Genomic DNA, 21,354 nt, shown 5'->3' with positions numbered 1-21,354 from the left:
CCTGATGCATTGGTTTTGGAAGGTAAAGGACATGGGTTTAAATCCAAGCTCTGCCACTTAGAACCTAACTTCAGTTTCCTCAGGTTCTGATTTCTAGGTCTTCTGAAACTCCAGTGCTCTTTTCACAATTCTTGTATTGTCCATCATATTCTTAAAAAGTTTACTACGGCTTCTGAGACTCTACAAACTTAGTTAAATTTCAAAGTCACTAAAGTTATGTCTGGACAGGGGAGTTGATAAAGATATTCAACAAAATTTTGTTTAATAACAAATAAGCAAATGACAAAAAAAATTAACTTGCCAATGAAATAACATACTTTGTAAAGAAAAATGGGGAAATGTGGCAATAGAATCACAAAGAGTAAGGTGTCATATATAAAAGGATGAGGACAGGAAAAATTCCCATTTTGATGTTAATTCTAGCAGGTTAATCAAGATTGATGAACTTTAATAGCTAAATACAAGGACCTTCTGTGGCAGTAAAGAGAGATGAGGATTGCTAAGATATAGAGGAAGGTTAGTTAATGAAGAGTCTGGAATGTCAATCTGAGGATTTCATTTGACAAAGGTCAACATAAAATTTTGAACAGGTATTAAAATGATGAAAATAATGTTTGATAATACTTTTAGCAACTAAATATAGGAAAGATTATATACCAGGGAAATTCAAGGTAAAGAGATCAACTAAGGGATCTGTTGTAGCAGTGTAGATATGAGGTGAAAGCAATTAATTAATAAGCCTTTTATTAAGCAGCTAAAATGTACCAGACACTGTGCTGAATAAAATGAATATATAGGTAAAAATGAAACAGCCCTTCCTTGCCCTCAAAGAGGGCTTAAAAAAAAACCAAAGAGCTTAAATCCTGATACATATGAAAATAGTTATGTCTACTGTGGAAATGACAATCAACTAATCAATAAACTTTTATTGAGTGCCTACTAGGTGCCAGTCATGATTCTAAGCACTGGGAATAAAAAAGATGCAAAAGATAGTCCCTGCCCTCAAGAACCTTAAAATCTAACGAGACAGACAACATTCAGACAAATAGATATGAAGCAAGTTATACACAGGAGTAGAAGGAAATATCTGAGGGAAAGCACTAGACTTAAGAAGGATTAGGTCTACATGAAATAATGAAGAGTAAAACAAGGCGACCAGGTGGTTCAGGGGATTGAGAGCCAGACCTAGAGATTTAAAGTCCTGGCTTCAAATGTGGTCTCAGCTACTTCCTAGCTGTGTGACCCTGGGCAAGGCACCTAACCACAATTGCTTAGCCCTTACAACTCTTCTGCCTTGAAATATTGTTTCAAGAAAGATGTGTATGTCTACTTCCAGAGAAAGAACTGATAAATAGTAATAAGCAAGACATAATTTTATTTATACCCAGATCTTTTTTGTCAAATGATGCCTTATCTAATGTGGGAGGGGAAGGAAGGAGTTACCTGTGAATTTTAACGTAACAAATAGATTTCAAAAAATATTTTTTTAAAAAAGAAGGTTTCAGGAAGGCTTCCTGTATGGGAGAAGGGGAGGTTAGTTGGAATTTAAAGGAAATCAAGAAGTTTGTAGTTGGAGCAGGGGTGGGAGAGCATTCCAGGCAGGAGACAGCCAGAGAAAATGCCCAGAGCCATGAGATGGAGTGTCTTGTTGACATAATAGCCAGGATGTCAGTTTCACTCAATCACAAAGTACTAGATTAAGGCATAAGAAGAATAAATAGAAAGGCAGGAGGATGCTAAAGTATGAAGGGCTTTGAATGCCAAATATAGCATTTTACATGATTCCGGAAGCAATAGGAAGTCACTGGAGTTTATTGAGTAGGAGGATGGCATGAAAGGACCCAAGTTTTTGGGAAATTGCCCTAGTGACTGAGTGGAGGGTGGATTAGAATAGGGGCAGAAATACCCAAAAGCTAGTTAGCAAAGAATTGCAGAAAAAAACTCATCAAGACTTAGCTTTCATTTATGGGGCAAAGGAAGGAATGAGTTTAAAAAAAAAACCTATAAAGTTTCTACACTGTGGGTTAAACAAGATTGGGAAGATTGTGATTCTATAGGAAAAGGGTGATAAATTAGATCATGTCACATGCTTGGGGAAGGAGAAGATAAATGATTAACAAGTTAAAATTTAATTTATCATGTTAATATGTCAAGTTGGAGAAATCCTGGTAGACATCTGGAGAAAGGAATCTGAGAAAAGGGTGTAAAGTCAGGAGTTATATTGACGTATTTTATCTAGATTCATCCCTTTGCTACCCCCTTAATTTAGCACTCAGCACACTTTTACAGCCCACTCACAAAGCCTCAAATGATCTTTCTTCATTTTTTTTCATTGTTTTGATATTCATTATCCATAAAAGCTTGTTAGCTTATAAATATGGAGATGACACTTCACTTCTTTTTATAAATCAGCTTTTTACCACTTGCCTCAGAATTGATTCCAAGAGTTGACCACACTCTTGTTTACACTTTTCCAATGTCTAAGTTAGGACAAAAAATAATATATAATTGGATAGAAATTAGAGGGAACTCCCTCTGCCAATGCAGGTTAGTATATTCTTTGTATCTTGTAGTCTTAAGAGAATTGGCAATAGCACTAAGAGGTTAAGCTTGCCCAGGATCACACAATTTGTATGTTTTAGAGGAAGGACTTGGATTGAAGATTCCATGGTTTATGAGGCTGGCTTTCTATCAATTATGCCATGCTACTCTTGTACTATATAACTGAATATGATAAAAAGTTTGGTGCCTTTTTGGAGACCTTTACATTGTTTGGAATCTTGATGTTATCTTCTGCTTACTCTCCTCATAAAACAGGTACAGGTTTTCTTTTTTTTTTTTACTTCTTGCTATAATTTAAAAAATTTTATTTTCTTTCCCAATTAAATGCAAGAAGAATTTTCAATATAAATTTTCTAAAACTTTGAAATCCAAATTGTCACCTTCCCCTTCTTCTCTCTCTCTACTCCTACTATGGCAAATGACTTGATCTGGACTATACATGTGTGATCATGTGAAACATATTTACACACTGGTCATGTGAAAGAATACTCATATAAAAAACCAAATCCCCAAAATAGAAACACACACAAATAAAATAAAGTCAAAAATGATATGCTTCAACCTGCATTCAGAGTCTATCAGGCCGTTCTGTGAAGGTGGTTTAGCATTTTTCATTATAAGTACTTCAGAATTGTCTTGGGTCATTGTATTGCTGAGAGTAGCTTAGTCTTTCACAGTTCATGAGAAAATATTGCTGTCATTGTACAGTGTTATCCTGGTTATGCTCAGTTCACTCTGCATCAGTTCATGTAAGTCCCGTTTTTTCTGAAATCCTCTTGTTCCTCATTATTTCATCACAATCACATACCATGATTTGTTCAGCCATTCCCCAATTGATGGATGTCCCCTCAATTTTAATTTCTCTGCCCCCACAAAAAAAGAGCTACTATAAATATTTTTGTACAAGTAAGTTCTTCCTCCCCCCCCCCCCTTTTTTCAATCTTTTTGGGATACAGAGCTAGTAGTGGTATTATTGGATCAAGGGGTATGCATTGTTTTAAAGCCCTTTAGATATCACTTCAAATTGTCCTCCAGAATAGTGGGATCAGTTCACAACTCCACCAATGATGCATTAAGGTCCCATTTCAGGGGGAGGTTTTCTTTACTCAGGTAGGATAATTTGTAGCCAATTTTGTGGTTTGAGTTAATTTTATCTGTTGAAATTTCCCACCTTGCTTTTTTAATGCAATTAAATTCAACAACATATATCAAGCACAAGTAGATGCCAGGCACAGAACAAAAAACAAAATAGTCCTCACCCATAAGGAGATTACATCATTACAGTTTAAGGAAGACTGAGGAGCAACCACTCATCATAGGGGTGAGGGAAGGGGAAGGAGGAATCAGGATAGACTGATTAAGAAAGGACAACAAAGCTAATAAGTAGTAGGACTGAGGTTAAAATCCAGCACAGTCTCCAAATGCAAGACTTTCCCATTATAATATGATGCCACTTCCAGCAACATTTTTCTTGTGTCCTCTTGGATAAAATAAAGAGCATTAGATGAAATTTTAAATTCATCCATTTTTATTTTTTTAATTGAAACATTTTATTTAATTAATTTATAATATTTTCCCATGGTCACATGATTCATATTTTTTCCCTCCTCTCCTCCCATTCCCCTTAACCCCCCCCTCTAGCTGACTCACAATTCCACTGGGTTTTACATATGTCATTGATGAAGACCTATTTCCATATTATTAATATTTGCACTAGGATGATCATTTAGAGTCTACATCCTCAATCATATCCCCATCAAACCATGTAATCAAGCAGTTGTTTTTCTTCTGTGTTTCTACTCCCACAGTTCTTTCTCTGGAGGCAGATAGTGTTCTTTCTCATAAGTCCCTCAGAATTGTCCTGGATCAGGCAATTTGGAACTATGCCCAATGGGCGATAAAAGACTGCCCTTCGATCCAGCCATAGCACTGCTGGGTTTGTACCCCCAAAGAAATAATAAGGAAAAAGACATGTACAAGAATATTCATAGCTACACCCTTTGTGGTGGCAAAAAAATTGGAAAATGAGGGGTTGTCCTTCAATTGGGGAATGGCTGACCAAATTGTGGTATATGTTGGTGATGGAATACTATTGTGCTCAAAGGAATAATAAAATGGAGGAATTCCGTGGGGACTGGAACAACCTCCAGGAAGTGATGCAGAGCCAAAGGAGCAGAACCAGGAAAACATTGTACACAGAGACTGATACACTGGTACAATCAAATGTAATGGACTCCTCCATTTGTGGTAATGCATTGATTGTGAACAACTAAGAGGGCTACAGGAGAAAAAACACTATCCACATTGTAAAAAATAGACTCGAATACAGGACTACAATCCCCATGAGCCTTTGCTCCACTTCCCCAGAATGCCTTGTAATCTCACCTGGGCCGAGATCGAGAAGATATTTAAGCAAAGGCTTTTGAAGGGCTCGGCCCTTTTGGACTTCCGTTTTGGAGCAGAGGCGTCTCTTCCATGATGTGAGGTTATTTTGTCTAGGCCTCTGGCCTAGGCACATGTTTCTTACTTGTATATTCTTAATCCTTAACTTTAATAAACCTCTAAAAAATATAATACTCCTTGCAGAGAGAAACTAATTTCTACCTGCCTCAGTCTCCCCCTCTCCCCTAAATTTTAATCTTTACAACATCCAGAGGAAAAACTGGGAATAAAAACACTAAAGAAAAACAACTGCTTAATGACATGGGTCGAAGGAGATATGATTGGGAATATAGACTCTAAATGAACAATCTAGTGCAAATACCAACAACATGGAAAGGGGCTCTGATCAAGAACACATGCGATACCCAGTGAAACTGCGCGTCGGCTATGGGAGGGGTGGGAGGGAGTGGGGAAGGAGGAATAGAAAATGATTTTTGTAACCAAGGAACAATGTTTGAAATTGAAAAAATAATAATAAATAAATAAATAAAAATGAGAAGGAATTAAAATAAATTCCATTATCCTAAAAAAAAAAAAAGAATTTTCCTGGGTCATTGCATTGCTACTAGTAGAGAAGTCCATTATATTTGATTGTGCCACAGTGTATCAGTCTCTGTGTATAGTATTCTCCTGGTTCCTCTGCATTCCATTTTTACTGGGCTGTGCTTTCTTCTAATACAAAAATAATAATGCATTTATATAACATTCTAAGACTTGCAAGATGCTTTTATACATAATGCTGAGAGTGTTTGTCACACAACAGTCCTTTAAAATAGGTACTACATGCATTTTAGAGATGAGGAAAAGCAAGTTTAGAAAGGATGAGTGGCTTGCCCAGAGCCAAACAACTAGAGTGAGTCAGGATTTGAAACCAGGTGTTATCTGGCAAACTGACTGAATAAATTAATTTAAAAGATTAAGCATCCACTATGTGCCAATCACTGTATTAATTGCCAGAGATACAAATATAAGTAATCAAGAGAGCCCCTGACCTCATAAAACTCATGTTCTAATAAAAGAAGACAAGCCATAGAGGAGAGCTTGAATTAGAAAGGAGGGAGAAGGACAAGTACATATATGGTGGCCTATGTGGTTGGACACAGCCAGTGAATGATGTGATGGCTCAGTTCTAGAGAATCTAAGGTGAAAGCACATCTCTTAGAACTGAGTGTCCAGGCACAGAGTCCAGATTTTAGTGAAAGAAAGAGAAGGGCCAAAGTGTTGGTAGCACAATTTGGAAATGGTTTAGAAGTCCAAATCTTAAAAGGCTTTCCACTATGCCAATTAGCCCATTATATTAATTGGGGAATGACCAGTTAATGTGTTATATTCCTGGCATGGGGCAGCTAGTTGGCACAATAGACATAGTGCCAGACCAGGAGTCAAGAAGATTCAGCTTCCTGAGTTCAAATCTTGCCTTGGACACTTACTGTGTGATCCTAGGCAAGTCACTTATCCCTGATTGCCTCAGTTTCATCATCTGTAAAATGCTGGAAAAGGACATGAAAAACCTCTCCAGTATCCTTTGCCAAGAAAATCCCAAAAGGGGTCACAAAGAATCAAACACAACTGAAAAATGACTAAACAACACCAGCCTTCCTATTTAGGGAGAGATAATATGTATAACAACTGAAGAAGCTTATGAAACTATAGTTCACTCATTCATTTAACAAACATTCACTAAATGCCATTTTTATAAAAGACTCAATGGAACACATAAAAACATTGGAAAAAATATCAAGCAGATTTTATTCAATACAAGTTTAGCTAGGCCTTTGCAACTCCTTAGCAGTTCTACCCCACTATTATCTCCATAACTTATCTCCTAAAAAGATTTCCTAAATAATTGCTTCTCTTTTCTCACCAATACCCATCCCCAAACCTCTCCACCTCCAAAATGTACAATATTGAACATGTGACAGCATCCATTCATTCCACAAACAAAATAGAATGGCAACTCCTTGAGGGCAGGAATAGAATAAATTTCCCAAATGATAAATGGTCAAAGGATATGAACATGCAGATTTTAGGTGAAAAACTTCAAACTAGTCATATGAGAAAATGCTCAAAATGTTTATTGATTAGAGAAATAAAAACTAAAAAAAACTCTTGGAGGAACCACCTCACACCTATCAGATTCACTAATATGACAAAAAAGGAAAATGATAAATGTTGGAGGGAATGTGGGAAAATTGGGACACTAATACACTATTGATGGAACTCTGAACTGATACAATCATTCTGAAGAGCAATCTGGAACTACTGGGAGCCATCAGGCTATGACGCCTTGACAGAGTCACGCGTGGTAGCTAAGGAGGCCCTTGGCAAGATGTGATTGCCCACTCAGTCCCCTTTACATGACCTCTTTCATCAATATCCCTTACCCCTGGAATTGACATGATTATTATTCCCCCTAGTCTCAGAAGGAAAAAATGCAAGACCTGTACCCTGATTCCCCAAAACCTCACCAAAAGATCAAACCCCCCAAACCCAACCCCAAAAGACTATCATGGGTTAACTTTTACTTAGGTACATAATCCCCAGTGAAACGGAAGCTACAGGCCAAGCCCAAAACATTCCCACTCACAGAAACCTATTCTCATGAAGCCAGCATACAAATCAATCATAGAGGCCCATACAATAAGTACAAGTACATCAACCTTCAATATGCCTCCATGACTTGATTACACAAACCAGTAACTCGCCAGTGGGAAACTCCCTAGGAAACCCTAAGAAATGACCAGTCTAATATTAAATTTGAATTGTGTTCCCAGTACCCCTCAACCTCAATGGTACGATTGTTGAATTGTCTTTTAAAAACTGTTGATTAATTATTCCATTTTATTAAAAGCAATAAGTAATTTTCCTTGATTGTTTGTAAGCTCAAAACTCCTCACAGGGTAATGAGAAAATTAAGCCACCTGTGATGAAATCATTTATCTTGTATGCTATCTGTAATCACAATATAAGAATATAGAATGTTAATCAAGTGATTTGTTAAAAGTTAATGTATCACTTTTCCAATTATCTCTCTTTGAACATGTGTGTTGGGTAATGTATCTGTGTGCCGAGAAAATGGGTATAAAAATAAACACCAGGCCTGGGGATGGCTGAGCAGCTATCAGATGCAAATCAGTCCCATGGCCATAATGATTAAGCTGTCTTCTGTTTGTTATTTTCATGACTGATCATTCTCCATCTGTTGGGAACCCCTGGAGTTGGGAGTGAGGCTGGACCTTGCCTGTGGCATGGAACCACACCCAATGAGTCATAAAACTATGCATATGCTTTGACCCAGCAATACTATGTCTAGGTCTGTATTCCAAAGAGATCAAAGACAGAAAAAGGACCTACTTATACAAAAATGTTTTTAGCAACTTTCTTTGTAACAGCAAAGAATTGGAAATGGGGTGTCCATTACCTGGGGAATGGCTGAACAAGTTGTGGCATATAGTTGTAACAGAATACTATTGCACCATAATCAATGACAGGATGAATTAATAAAAACCTGGAAAGACATATGAACTGATACAAAGTGAAGTGAGCAGAACCAGGAAAACACTAAATATAGTAACAGAAATATTGTATGATGATCAACTATGAAAGATTAAACTGTTATCAGCCACACAAGATTCCAAGATGACTCCGAAGAAACTCATGATGAAAAATGCTATCCATAGTCACAATAGAAACTGTTGGAGTCTGATCACAGATCAGAGCCTTCCATTTTTCACTTCATTTCCTTCATGAGTTTTTCCTTGTATCTGTCTTCATATGTATTGCCTGATGGCACCAATATCAGACTATTTACTGCCTTGGGGAAGGGAGAAGAGAGGGAAGGAGAGGATCTGATTCACAACATGCTAGATAACATGCTAAATATTGTATATGAAATTGGAAAAAAATTAAGTTAAAAAATATGATGCTGAAGTTTTTAAACTATATAACTAAGAGAATGGTAATATGGTTGACAATAATAGGGAATTAGAAAAAGGAACTGGTTTGGGGGAGAGTTTAAAAAAGGAAAATGTCATGTTTTAAATATTTTGAATATGAGATAAAGGTAAAATATCAAGTTGAGATTCAATACATCATTGGAAATAAAGGACTGGAAGTCCAGGAGTTCATAAAAGCCCACAAATTAGAGCTGGAGACGGAGATTACAAGAATCATTCTTGTTGTGGAACTTGAATCTTAGTATAGAAAATGTCTGAGGAAGAGTTATAGAGAATGAAACCATGGGAGAGGAGGAGGCTTTTTTTTTTTTAAACCCTTACCTTCCATCTTGGAGTCAATACTGTGTATTAGCTCCAAGGCAAAAGAGCAGTAAGGGCTAGGCAATGGGGGTTAAGTAACTTTCCCAGGGTCACATAGCTAGAAAGTGTCTGAGGTCAGATTTGAACCTAGGACCTCCTTAAGCCACCCAGCTGCCCCCAGGAGGGTACTTTTGAAAGAAACTTCAAAGGGAAAAAAGGGCTAGCTATAAACAAAGTCTTGGAGAATGCCTTTATTTTGTTGTTGTTCTTCAGTTGTTTCTATCATGTCCAACTCTTTGTGGTCCCATTTGGGATTTTCATTGCAAAGATACTGCAATGGTTTGCCATTTCCTTCTCCATCTCATTTTATAATAGAGGAAACTAAGGCAAACAGGGTTAAGTGATTGGCTCAGGGTTACACAGCTAGTAAGTGTCTGAGGCCAGATTTGAACTCAGGAAGATGAGTCTTCCTGACTCCAGGTCCTGCAATCTGTATCTACTATGCCATCTAGCTGCCCCATACCCTTATGGGGGTAGAAAAAGAAAAAGGATGGGTAAGAACTTTATTTAAAAAAAAAAATTTTTTTGACAAATGGGTGTGAGGAATAACATTTTTGATAAATACTGTATAATTTATGGTGAAATGAACCAAAGAACATTGTTTTCTGCTGTTCTGATTGTTCATCATTCAGACTGGTTGGGATGCCTTTTAGAGAAGACAACACCTTTTTGCACATTAGTCAAATAACTGAGTCCTAGATTAGATCAGTTTTTTTAATGATTTCCCCAGTGGCTGGGCCTGAACACTGTGAGGTGAATGTCCATAATAACCTAGATATGTTTCTAGTCCACCAATCCATATCCTTTTCACATTCCACATACCATATTCACATTCACATTGTTAATGAGATGTGGCAAATCTGCAATGTCAGACTTAAATTCTGAGTTGACTTGGACTTTATTTTTGTAAAAGAGAAAATAGATAGGTTCTAGGTTGTTCCTAGGAGGAAAATTAAAACCAATAAACGGGTAAGAATTCTAATGAAGATTTTGGCTCAAGATAAGAAAAAAAAAAACTCACTTCCTAACAACTAGAACTGTCCAACAATAGAATGGACTGAATTTGAGGAGTAAGTTCTCTGTCATTTAGAGATATTCAAGCAGAGATTAGATATATCAGGTGTCATAGAAAAGAGATTCTTGCAGAGCTATCTGGAATTAGTTTGAGGGTCCATCAGGAAATTATTTCCATCAAATTAGTCTTGGAAAAACTGGACCAGTTCCAAATCTAAATCATAAAGATATTCGGGAAATGTGATTTGGGAAGCCTAGAAAGGCTCAAATCTACCTGGAATGCTTGGAATCATAAACTACCTCCAGGGTAAGGAAAGACTTTTGTAAGTCATAAAGTAGCATATAAATTGGTTATTATTATTATTGCATATGGACCATTTGAATTAATTAGAGTCACATCTAGGAGGCAACCTCCAAAGGGGATCCCAGGGATAAACTGGTTCTTATATGAGCCTAAAGTATCTAGTTAGAATAAAGTTGGTATTCAAGTTGCAATTAATTGAAAGTTTTTTAGAATTGCTATAATCTACCTTGATATATTTTCTTTTATTTTTGCCTCTAATCCATCTCTTTGGAGGATCCAAACTTCAACCAGCCATAAGGAGCTAAGAATGCTTTTCAACATGATCATTTGGCCTAGTAAATAAGCACAACATGCAATTTGTGAGCATGGTGCCATGTTGTCAAGGTTTTAGATTGCTTTTAGATAGATTAAATGAATAATATATCCTTTTCACTTAATGAATAATATATCCTTTTCACTTAATTTCTCCAATTAGTTTATTTCCATAGATAGTTATAGTTTCATAGACAGCTAATAATATTATTATATAGGGAGATACTTTTATTTATTATAAAATTATAGCTGAATTTGAGTTTTGTATATTGGTTGTATTTTATACAACTAACACAAATGTTTGCATGTTAGGCATTTTGATCATTCATTAGACATTTCCAGTTTATGCCCTTTAGCAGGGATGGAAAAACTTTTGGAGACAAAGTACCAGATCCCTCCCCCACACATGCTGGGTACACCCCCTCCTTAAAATGCTCCCATTGAACTGCTGTCAGAGGGGTTGGTGAAGTGAGGAATGTCCTCAGTGAATGTTGAGAGGGGTAGAGGAGTAGCCCCAGCATTCTGCTCCCCTCCAGCTCTGCTGCCTATGAGCACCCCACCTTACCCCCTGTACATTCCCATTGGGCTGCTGAGCAGAGGGGGGGATGTGAATGGAGAGGGGAAAGGGAGCAGTTCCACCCAAGTCCCTCTGCCTTTCTAGTAGCAAACTCTGGGGGTAAGGGGCACTGTGTGCCCACAGAGAGCACTCTGCATGTCATCTTTGGCACCTGTGCCATAGATTCGCCATCACTGCCCTATTGGCATCTCAAATTCAACTAGTTCAGGGGGCAGCTGGGTAGCTCAGTAAATTGAAAGCCAGGCCTAGAGACTGGAGGCCCTAGGTTCAAATCTGGCCTTAGCCACTTCCCAGCTTTGTGACCCTGGGCAAGTGTTACTTAACCCCCATTGCCTAGCCCTTACCACTCTTATGCCTTGTTACCAATACATAGTATTGATTTTAAGACAGAAGGTAAGGTTTTTTTTTTTTATTTCAACTAGTTCAGATCAGAACTCATTATCTTTTCCCCAAGACCACCACCCTTTAACACTCTTTCTCTCTCCAGGGACTACTATCTTTCCAGTCACCCAGGGCCACAACCTAGATGGATAATATCATCTTTGACTCCTCATTCTCTCTGAGGTTGTATTTCTAATCACTTACCAAATTTTGTTGTTTCTATCTCTACAATATCTCTTGTAGATACCTCCTTTCTACTCACATAGTTACTACCCTGGTTGAGTCTGTCACCACTTTCTCCTATATTATTGTGGTAGCCTTCAAATTGGACTCCCAGGCTTAAGCCTCTCCCCCTATTAATTCATCTTCTACACAACTGCCAAAAGTGATTTTTCTGAAATTCAAGTTTGACTATGTCACCCTTTTACTCAAGGAACTCCAGAGGTTTCTTATTATATCTAGATTCAGGCATAAACTCTTTTTCTTGGCAGTTATAGCTATTCATTACCTGGCTCCTTCCTACCTTTCCATTCTTACACATTATTCTCCGACACCATTCAGTGGTCTTATTTGTTGTTTCTACAGGTGATGTCCATCTTTCTTCTCCATATCTTTGTTTTGGTGTCTGTCCCCCATGCCTAGAATATTCTCCTTTCCCATCTCTGCCTCTCAGAATCTGTGACTTCCTTTAAGACTTAGCTCCATTATGTGTAATTTGGAAAATAAAAGACAAAAAAAACCAGTTCAAATAATATGTTCTGCAGAAATTCCTAACAGGTATCCTTAGCTGCCAGTATACTCCCCTCATGTTACTTTCAATCTACTCTGTAAATATATTCCTATTTATATTACAGTTATCTCTCCCATTAGAATGTAAGCTTCTTGAGCACACGTACTGTTTTTGTTTTCCTTTGTATCCCCAGTACTTAGCAGAGTGCCTGGCACATATAAAGTAAGCATTTAATACATTTTTGTTATTTAAATGTGCTGCATTAATTTGGATTGCTTCTTCAGAATATGGAGGTCTGATTAAAATAATGTACTATGTATAGTGTCTTCATATATATATCATCTCATTTCAGACTGACAACACCCTGTGAGTTCAGCAGAGCCGGTTTTATTTTCCCCATTTTACTGATTGGATAATCTCAATCCAGAGAGGTAAGAAGCAACCAAGAGAAGACTTACTCATTAAGCAATGGGACTGCACACATTGCAATATAGCTGGAAACACAGCTTTAAAAAAACAACCTACTGAATTATCCAAATTCTTAGAAAACACGTCTAGGGGATAGCTGACAATGCAGCAACCTCAGGATTACTCATACCTCAAAAAATTTATTAGAAAAAAGAACCTGACACCTTATTCCAGGGAGTGGACAAAGAAAAATTCCCATATCTGGGTAACAAAGAAACAAACAAACAAATAAAAAAACAAACAAACAGAAAAACAAACCCACAACTAGTAAAATCCAAAATGAAAAAATCCATAGTATCCTAGCACCTTTGATAAGGAAGAACCCAAGATTTATCACACTTAGACATATCACAAACTCCCACACTACCATTATAATTTAGGGTTAGGGTGAGAATAGGGTTATAGTCAAGAATAGAACCCAAGTCTTTATCTGTTACATAATACTGTTCTGGCATTATTCATGTAGAAGAGTCAACTAAATTTCTTGCACTAGACATTCTTTTGAACATTTATGTTGAAATTAAAGACTCCTTGGCAACCAGAAATATGTCACAAGACCAATTTATGACCTTTTTTTCATACTTTATTATGGTTGCATAAAATCAATTTCATAAGATTGAACTGATTATGAAATACAGTTTTCTGCACAGGAATGGATCACATGGCACTCATCATTTCTAGGATCCTATTCCAAAAAGTATAGCATGCATCACCCTAACATTTTTAACTAGGGTCCATTAATGACTGTCAAATGGCAAACCCACAGGGTAAAATTACCACTAAGAATTCAAGCCTACAGATGATACAAGTGCTTTTATTAGATTGGCAAATACAGGTTTTGGTGTTGCTTCCAGAGCTTTAAAATAATTGTCATTTATCTGTTCTAATGTAAACATTACATCCTTTGTACCATTGTAACTTCAATAATTGACAGCATTGCACAATAATTAGTCCAAAAGAATTCTTACCCACGATGAGATGCCAAGATACTGGTCAATGTGGTGTTTGATGGTGATGGCATTTTTGAAATACTGTATGAAAGTGGGAAGGAAGTTCTCAAAATATACTATAGTAAAAAATACATACCACAGAACAGTAATCCTCAAAATTATCTGGTACTAGTTTAAAAAAAAAAGAAAATTCAATTGGTGGACCAGATTACATATATAAAATAAACACAGAGAAGCAGAAATAAAGATAATAGCAAAGTGCTCAATAAACCCAAATACTCTGTCCTACTAAAGTATTCACTATTCAATAAAAATACTTGGGAAAACCATAAAGCAGTCTGGCAGAAATTATGTTCAGGCTAATATCTTATGTTTTTTACTCAGCTGTTTCAAACTTTCCCTAGACTGGCAGGTTAGGATTAGGATGCTTATGACTATTTCTTCCCTTAGGGTTCCAGGGATAAATAAGTCAGCAGTTTTCAAAGAAAGAAATATAAACTATAAGCAGTCATATGAAAAAATTCTCCCAAACTCCAATACATAGAGAAATGTAAATAATAATTCAGAGGTTCCACTTCATGCCCATCAGATTGTCAAAGAAACTAATGTAATGTAATATTACTGTGTATAAGAAATGATGAAAGAGAAGGTTTCAGAGAAACCTGGAAAGATTTATATGTAATGAAGTAGAGTGAAAATGAGTAAATTAATTAATTAAATTAAAAATTAAAAAAAAGAAAATTAGTCAAATCAGAACTATATACAATAACATTGTAAAGAGAAACAACTTTGAAAGACTTAAAAATTCAGATCAATAAAATGACCAACCATATTTCCAGAGATCAGAAGATGAAGCATATTCCCCATTTCCTGACAGAGAGATGATAGACTTAAGGGGTCAGAATGAGACATATTTTTCAAATATGGCCAATTCAGAAACATATTTTTCTTGACTACACATATTTGTTACAAGATTTTTTGTTTTTGTTTTTCTTTTTCCCAACAAAGAAGGAGGAATTAGGTAGGGTAGAGTTGCAAAAAAAAAGAAAAAAGAAGAGAGTTAATGAAGCATTTTTTTAATGTGCAGAAGGAAACATAAGCTGGACAACTTTGAAAGTTACAGGTTGAATCTATTATATACTTATATATAGTATATACTTAAGAAGAAAAAATCTATATTTAAGAGATTTCTGTGGTTTCCTGTACAATCCTTTTTTTCTGTTCTAGGCTATATATGAAAATACTCATTTCATTTGGTGTTTTAAAAACACATTTTAAAAAGAGAAAAAATACTGCAGCATTTACTTAGTATTTTTTTTTCTTAAACCCTTACCTTCCATCTTGGAATCAATACACAGGTATTGGTTCTAAGGCAGAAGAGTGGTAAGGGCTAGGCAATGGGGGTCAAGTGACTTGCCCAGAGTCACACAGCTAAGAAGTGGCTGAAGTCAGATTTGAACCTAGGACCTCCCATCTCTAGGTCTGGCTCTCAATCCATTGAACCACCCAACTTCCCTCTTAGTATTTTACATATAGAGAAAAAGACTGTGTAGACAACTGACTGACCTCTTGCATTCCCATTTCTGCAACTGAGATGGAAAACAGTTTTCTTGCATTATAGCATATAAAAGTTTTGTTTCAGAAATTCCTGGAGTGAATTGATAGATACAAACCACTTCTTTGAAGTGAATACAAAATTTGAAAGACCAATGTGTGTGTTATTTCAGTCCATTAATAGACTTCCTTAATGAGCAATTAGTTCATTAGCCTCTCACTTCTGTACCTACAAATATCCCTTTGAAATCTATGTGATATGAGGGAAAGAACATTGGATTAGTTAGGATAAACTTGGAATTGTATTCTACTTCTCAAACATACTAGTTCTGTAAAGAGGGGCTTTCCTCTCTGAGCCTGGGTTTTTTCAACTATAAAGCAGCAATAGTGGTAATTGGAGTATCTGCTTGAGCATATTGCTAGTCTCAAATTCAATAATGTATGTGAAGTGTATTGAATACCTTATTACTGTAAATATTAGTTGCTATTAAGTAAATAGATTCCCATGTGTTAAGAAAATCCTTAGCATGCAAAGTCAAAGGACTCAATTCATCATCTGTAATTTTTATTTATTTATTTTTATTTATTTATTTTTATTTTAAACATTATTTTATTTGGTCATTTCCAAACATTATTCACTGGAAACAAAGATCATTTTCTTTTCCTCCCCACCCCCCCTCCCACCACCTTTCCCTCTCCCATAGCCGACGCACGATTCCACTGGGTATCACATGTGTTCTTGACTCGAACCCATTTCCCTGTTGTTGGTATTTGCATTAGAGTGTTCATTTAGAGTCTCTCCTCAGTCATATCCCCTCCTCCCCTGTAGTCAAGCAGTTGCTTTTCATCCGTGTTTTTACTCCCACAGTTTATCCTCTGCTTGTGGATAGTATTTTTTAGATCCCTGCAGATTGTTCAGGATCACTACATTGCCACTAATGGAGAAGTCCATTACCTTCTATTGTACCACAATGTATCAGTCTCTGTGTATAATGATTTCCTGGTTCTGCTCCTTTCGCTCTGCATCACTTCCTGGAGGTTGTTCCAGTCTCCATGGAATTCCTCTACTTTATTATTCCTTTGAGCACAATAGTATTCCATCACCAACATATACCACAAGTTGTTCAGCCATTCCCCAATTGATGGGCATCCCCTCGTTTTCCAATGTTTGGCCCCACAAAGAGTGCAGCTATGAATATTCTTGTACAAGTCTTTTTCCTTATTATCTCTTTGGGGTACAAACCCAGCAGTGCTATAGCTGGATCAAAGGGCAGACAGTCTTTTATCACCCTTTGGGCATAGTTCCAAATTGCCCTCCATCATCTGTAATTTTTAAAAGATCAGAGTTCAGTTTTATTAAATTATAAAATTAACTGTAAAATGCTTAGCAATAGGGCTTAAATATGCACTAATTAAAGTGATCACTATCTGATAGATGATTTTTCTATGGAAAATATTCTCCTCTCTGATTTAGAAATGTCAACACTTAGCAGACCAAAACAAAATGAATTAAATGTTATTTTGTCCTTGAAGAAATTAAATAAGGTTTTCTTCTCTAAGCATTGCCTTTTCCCCCCTTGAAATAGTTAAAATTCAAAAAGCATTTTTAATATGTACAAAATATTTACAATTGTTATATAGAACCTCCAGAAGTATTTGATTGAGGAAATAAAATGTACAAGAGTTTCTGTAAAGGTAAGATCTTGCCTGGTTATAGATTTTTCTCCTGTGCTCTTAGGAATCCAATACTCTTCACTTAAATAACACAAGAACCCAAAAGGCCAAGGATCTGTGACAAAGAGATAAGGAAAGTACATGTGATTTTCAAAGGGAATGCTACTTTAAAACCATTCCCTTGCTAGATAATAGAGCCTGCTTGCTTCAGATACAGTTTTCTGTAGTAGATTATTCTTGGGTTAGTGCCAACCACAAAATAGTCTTAAGCACATAAAGTAAACACATTGAAAGCACTTATGACCAAGGGGAAAATAAATTCCTTCCCTATTTTGATGCCACTTTTGTAAAGGAACTTAAAAAAAAAAAAACAGGACTAGGGAGAATATTTGATTGTCACTTGGCAATAGGAAGAAAAACAGTGAAGACTGACCAGGACATCAGGAGCATTTCTAAACAGTCCCAGACCTGGCCAAAATTATTTAGTCAGCCAAATTTGTCTTCTAACACTCAGGCTTCCATTTGTTTATTCAATAGAATTAGTCTCTTTGGGGGCAAAGACTGTTTGCTTTTTTTTTCTCATCGTATCCCCAGAACTTTGCACAGTGTCTTGGATATAGTAGGTGCTGAATACTTGTTTAATTGAATTAATATCCCTTTAATAGCTCAGCCTTTTAGATACCAGATGTCTTTTTTTTTTTTTTTGAGTGTCTACTCTGGCCTTGTTTGTCTAGTTCCTTTTTAAAGGTTGTGTCCAAGATGTGAGTTCAACTATTAGTAAATCAGTAAATATTTGCTAAACTTCTAACATGAACCAGGCATTTTAGTATGCACTGGGATAAAAAAACAAAAATTAGAACAGTCCCTGTTCTCAAGGAGCTATTATTACTATGAAGAGACAACAAATATCATAGCATTATAGGTTCTTGGATTTAGAATTGGAAAATTCCTTAGAAGTGATCCAGTCCAACCCCTTCATTTTTCAGATAAGAAAACTTAGTCCAAGAGATTTTAAGTGACTTGCCCAAGGTAATGCAGGTGGCCTGCTCTAGTTTAGTAGACTGTAAGCTCTTTGAAGGAAAGAAGTCTATCTTGTTTTCTCTTTTATAGCCCCTAAGGGCATAGCACAGTGTTGTGAAAATAGTAGTCACTCAAGAAAATATCAGCTAAATTGCATTGTGGAATTTAAAGCATTGGTAACCCAGCAGGGTAAGTGCTTTGAGGATCAGAGAAGCCCTTCAGGCCACATCATACCACTGGTGGCTACTTACTCTTTCTACAAGGTCAACTCTTTCTCTAAACATGATTTGATTCAATATCCTGTGACTCTGCTGACCAATTGATCTTCCTTAAGTGCACCCCTCTCACCATGTCATCCTCCATTCAATAAACTTGTACTCCCTATCTCTAGTATCAGAAAACAATAATCTACTTAATATTCAAAGCCTTTCATGGCCTGGCCCCTGCCTACTTCTCCAGTCTTCTTATACCTTGCATCCTTCCCTGTATTCTACAACCGCATAGCATGAACTTTCCATGCCTTTCCTGGCATAAGACGCTCCATCTCCTCCCTCTAGCCATGATTTCTATCTGCCTTCCAAGTTTGGAATGCTCTACCTGTTCATCATCTCTACCTCCTGGCTTCCCTAATTCTCTTCAAGTCCTGCTAAAATCCCACCTTCTTTGTATAGTAAACCTTTCCTGAGTCCCCTTAACTCTAATGCCTTTCCTCTGTTGATCAGCAGCAATCTGTTCTGCACATATCTTGTTTCTCTATAGTTGTTTGCTTTTTGCCTCCCCTAATAGACTGTAGCTCCTTGAGAGCAGGGACTGCTTTTTACATTTCTTTATATGTCTCTGGTGCCTGGCACATGGTAGATGCTTCATAAATGCTTGCTGATTAGTTGCTAGCCTTTTCCCACCTCTAACATGCCTGGCCAGCAAGAGCTCTTTGGTCATTAAAATCTCCAGGCTGGCTCATGGCAGATTGGAAAGTAGGTCATGAGGGGCCAAGATGTAGCAAGGGATTCCAGATATATTTCTTATTTACGCTAGGCAGTTCTGAGTGTCTTGAATGGACAGTTCCTATACCAAATTGAATGACAATAAATGACAGTTGGCTGTCCCTGTCCATATTTTATTGAGTCACATCCATCAGAATTTCCCAGAGATTGACCTGAAGACAGTGCAGTTTGGAATAATTACTTCCTGCTAGCCTATGCATATGCTAGGCCAGTAATGGAATTCTGGAGCATTAAAAGCTTTGTTTGGACCTGCTCTCTTTACTCAAGTGAAATCTTGTTACCCCAGAGAACAAGAGCAAAGCATGCTGTTCAGTGGTTATGTGGGAGGAGGCTTAACTTGTTCCTTTGGGATTCCTTCTCTGCTAGTAGGTCCTCCTTGGTATTCACTGACTGAAGACAGATAAGGAGTCACCTGAAAAGCCTTCTTATCTTCTGACTATCTCCTCAACAGTCTGAAGTGATGCTTGGATTTCCAGACAATAGTTTTATTCTTTTGGGTTAAGGAATCAATTATCTAGAAAGTACTATCCCAGAGAATGAGATACAAGATATGTATGTGTATATATATGTATCTATATACATATATATTTTTTAACTTAAAACAATTTTTAATTACTCATATAAACAATTTGTAAGAATTTTTATCTGACATGATACAATGGTCTACTGAAAAAATCCTAGAGAATCAACTAAAAAGCTAGTGGAAATAATAAACAACTTTAGCAAAGTTGCAGGATACAAAACAAACCCACATAAATCATCAGCATTTCTGTATATTTCCAACACAACATGGCAGCAAGAATTTGAAAGAGAAATTCCATTTAAATTCATCCTAGACAATATAAGATATTTAGGAATCTATTTGCCAAGACAAACATAGGAATTATATGAACACAACTACAAAATACTTTTCACACAATTAAAACTAGATCTAAATAACTGGAAAAACATTAATTGCTCATGAATAGAATGAGCTAATATAATAAAAATGACAATCCTACCCAAATTAATTTACTTATTCAGTGCCATAACTATCAAACTACCAAGAAACTTTTTTTATAGAATTAGAAAAAATTATACCAAAGTTCATCTAGAGGAACAAAAGATCAAGAAAATTAAATGAACTAATGAAAATTAGTGAAGGATGGGGGCCTAGCAGTATCAGATCTCGAATTGTACTATAAAGCAGTGATCATCAAAACAATATGGTACTGGCTAAGAGATAGAAGGGTGGATCAATGGAATAGGCTTGGGGTAAATGATTTCAGCAAGATAGTATACAATAAACCCAAAGATCCCAGCTTTTGGGACAAGAACCCACTATTTGACAAAAAACTGCTGGGAAAATTGGAAAACAGTATGGAGAGATTGGGTTTAGATCAGCATCTCACACCCTACACCAAAATAAATTCAGAATGGGTAAATGACTTAATTATAAAGGAAAAAACTATAAGCAAATTAAGTGAATGTAGAGTAGTATTCCTGTTAGATCTATGGGAAAGGAAAGAATTTAAGAAGAAGCAAGAGATAAAGAATATTACAAAATATAAAGTGAGTAATTTTGATTACATTAAATTAAAAAGGTCTTGTACAAACAAAATCAATTCAACCAGAATTAGAAGGGAAGCAACAGCTTGGGGAAAAATCTTTATAACAAAAACCTCGGACAAAAGTCTAATTTCTCAAATTTATAAGGAGCTAAATCAATTGTACAAAAAAAAAATCAAGCAATTCCCCAATTGATAAATAGGCAACAGACATGAATAGGCAGTTTTCAGATAAAGAAATAAATAAGCACATGAAAGTGTTCTAAATCTCTCATAATTAGAAAAATGCAAATGAAAACAACTCGGAGGTACCACCTTACACCTAGCAAATTGGCCAATATGACAACAAATGATAAATGTTGGAGGGGATGTAGCAAAATTGGGACACTAATACATGGTTGATGGAGTTGTGAATTGATCCAACCATTCTGGAAGGCAATTTGGAACTATGCCCAAAGGGCTTTAAATGACTGCCTGCCCTTTGACCCAACCATACCAC

At 36.4% G+C, this 21,354-nt stretch overlaps 1 long non-coding RNA gene across 2 annotated transcripts in view; it reads left to right on the top strand.

Annotated features, from left to right (window-relative positions):
- The window catches only part of LOC103094018 (uncharacterized), a 75,875-nt gene that overhangs the window by 10,580 nt on the left and 43,941 nt on the right, over nucleotides 1-21,354 (top strand). For both annotated transcript variants that reach the window (XR_008917545.1, XR_001629096.2), the window contains exon 2: nucleotides 12,991-13,069. This is a non-coding gene — a long non-coding RNA (uncharacterized LOC103094018). The remainder of the gene's footprint in view (nucleotides 1-12,990; nucleotides 13,070-21,354) is intronic.

Source organism: Monodelphis domestica, chromosome 3 (assembly GCF_027887165.1).
Source record: "Monodelphis domestica isolate mMonDom1 chromosome 3, mMonDom1.pri, whole genome shotgun sequence".
Taxonomy (NCBI): domain Eukaryota; kingdom Metazoa; phylum Chordata; class Mammalia; order Didelphimorphia; family Didelphidae; genus Monodelphis; species Monodelphis domestica.
The sequence above is the reverse complement of the archived record's forward strand: the minus strand, read 5'-3'. Positions and strand labels throughout refer to the sequence as shown.